This window comes from Drosophila takahashii, chromosome 3L, assembly GCF_030179915.1.
Source record: "Drosophila takahashii strain IR98-3 E-12201 chromosome 3L, DtakHiC1v2, whole genome shotgun sequence".
NCBI lineage: Eukaryota > Metazoa > Arthropoda > Insecta > Diptera > Drosophilidae > Drosophila > Drosophila takahashii.
The window spans coordinates 28,245,445-28,248,034 of record NC_091680.1 but is presented as its reverse complement, the minus strand read 5'-3'; the positions used below and the strand labels follow the sequence as shown (position 1 = coordinate 28,248,034).

Below are 2,590 nucleotides of genomic sequence, written 5' to 3'. Positions count from 1 at the left end.
CATTTATGCGCTGTGTGATTTCTGTGGCACTACGATTATAATATTTTTTAACAAAAAAATCACCAACTTATAATATTAAAAAATCCTATGATTTACACCAAAACCAAAAGACTTGTTCTCACATTTAGTTTTAATTTTTAGTAATTTTAAAAGTCGTAGAAAAAATATTAATAATTGTTAATCAAAAAAATTAAACTATATAACATTATTATCATAATGTCTATAATGATAATATTAATTTATTTTACTCAACATTTTTCAAATAATAATAAGGATGAATGTGGGATTCAACCAAATTATAGAGAAAAGCCACGGTAAGACGATTAAAATATTTGATCACATTTATCAAGGAATTACATTAAATTACAAAGAAAACTATTGTTGTTTTTTACATTTTTAAACATTTTCTGTGAAATAAAATAATTTGATCGTCAGATCGTGGCCTAAGCCATTTTTAAGTGTTGTTTAAATATAAAAATTCGTGTTGGTGGTATTGATAACACGAAAAATGCCTAATATACCTATAATATACGTAACCTTTAATGATTACGGTCCCTGAAAAGTATTGTTTAAATATTTATTCGGCGCCAAAGTGTGACCCAACTTTACAACGAAATTTATACCACATTTATCTGCATTTTGTATGGTATTATCAAGAATATAATGCAGGGTCACATCATTTTTAAATTTGTTGGAAAAAGTGGAAAAAAAGTGAAAATAGTTAATTTTAATCTAAAAAACAATAAAAAGGTGAGTGATAAAATGAATTTTGTCTTTTTATAACATTTATTTCAGCATTACAAAGGTTAGTATCACAGATATTTTCGCCATTAATAAATATACGCCTCCGGATGCTATCTTCAACACAAATTCTGCATTTCAGTGACACTTGAAATGTTTTTAATCTTTACCAGTGGTAAATGGTGTGAGGTGTTCATTAAATGGTTGTATAAATAGTACTTCAGTACTAACTTAGTTGTTTAACTTAATCAAAATATTATATTTATTTCAGCCAGGCCGACTGAGACTTCTTGGGACCAGAAGTGTTGCGCCTGCGTTTGTCATATTTTATTATACCCTTGCAGAGGGTATTATGATTTCAGTCAGAAGTTTGCAACGCAGTGAAGGAGACGTTTCCGACCCCATAAAGTATATATATTCTTGATCAGCATCACTAGACGAGTCGATCTAGCCATGTCCGTCTGTCCGTCCGTCTGTCCGGCTGTCCGTCTGTCTGTTTCTACGCAAACTAGTCTCTCAGTTTTTGAGCTATCGGGATGAAACTTTCCCAAAAGTCTTCTTTCTAGTATATATGTCGGAACCAACCGGATCGGACAACTATATCTTATAGCTCCCATAGAAAGGATCAGAAAAGAAAACGTTAAAAAAATTCTAGCTTCGGTGTTTTTTGAAATATTACCTTCTACTTTTGGGGATGTTATTTTTTAAATATTTCTAAATTTCGAATTAAATATTTAAAAAATCGGACTACTATATCATATAGCTGCCATAGGAACGATCGGTAAATTAATGGAAAAGTAATAGGAAATAAATTCTAGCTTCTTTGGTTTTTATTGTATTATCTTCTACTCTAGGATATGACTCTTTTTAAATATTTCCGAATTTCAATTTTAATTTGATCAAAATCGGACGACTATATCATATAGCTGCCATAGGAACGATCGGAAAATTAATGAGTAATATTAGAAAATTTAACATTTTTGCGATTTTTTAATTAATAGGAATGATCTGCAAGGGTATATAAGCTTCGGCTGGCCGAAGCTAGCTTCCTTTCTTGTTTTTTCTTCTCATAGTTTTTGATATAGATACCCGACATAAAACAACTGAACAGAGGGTAAATGATCGGCCATGGCAAACCAGGCATAATTTCTGGAGAGATCCTTTAATTTTGTGCGGAGACCTAATAATGGTAATTACTCTTATTATTATTCCTGGTCTTACATTCATATCTAAATTATGTTTGATATTTTCAGAAGACAGACAAGAAATGGATATCTAAGTACTGCATTCGGCCAAGCAAAACCCGGGAATGCTTCAGGCATTAAAAATTTTTAGTTCCAATGCTTCGATTGTAAATATTATTAATAAATACACAAACAAATATTACAAAAAACATGATTTTTATTGTGGAAAATCAGATACTGCAAAGCAGTGCAAAACCAAAACTGCGAGGGTCTGGAAAAACCAAAACTGGGAGGGTGTAGAAAAACAGATATTGCAAGTGGAGGAAAACCATAACTGGGTACGTGTGGAAAATCTATAATGCGGGAAGTCGAAAAACCAGTGGATTTTGTCCTGCATTCTTCTGCCAGAGATCCAGATAGAAACCTCATTTCCCCCTTACTTTTTGTGTCACCCCCGTGTATATTGAAACCAGAGATGGAAGAAATGTAAGGGGTGAATGAGGTTTAGTCCCTTCCGCTTCTATGGAGAAACCTCTTGAAAATATGTTATTTTCCAGAGGAATTTTCCCGGTGGGCGGTTCTTTTACAAACCGAACACCTTTTATTGGCTCACATTTTTGATTTGCCTGAAACTTTTTTTACACGTACTATTCGGAAAATAAGTA

General features: G+C 32.3%; 1 long non-coding RNA gene across 1 annotated transcript; it reads left to right on the top strand.

Annotated features, from left to right (window-relative positions):
* Window positions 1-686: 686 nt before the first annotated feature.
* LOC138913187 (uncharacterized) lies at window positions 687-2,344 on the top strand. Its single transcript, XR_011418839.1, has 3 exons — window positions 687-750; window positions 1,815-1,930; window positions 1,995-2,344. It is a non-coding gene; the product is annotated as an uncharacterized lncRNA (long non-coding RNA).
* Window positions 2,345-2,590: the final 246 nt, after the last annotated feature.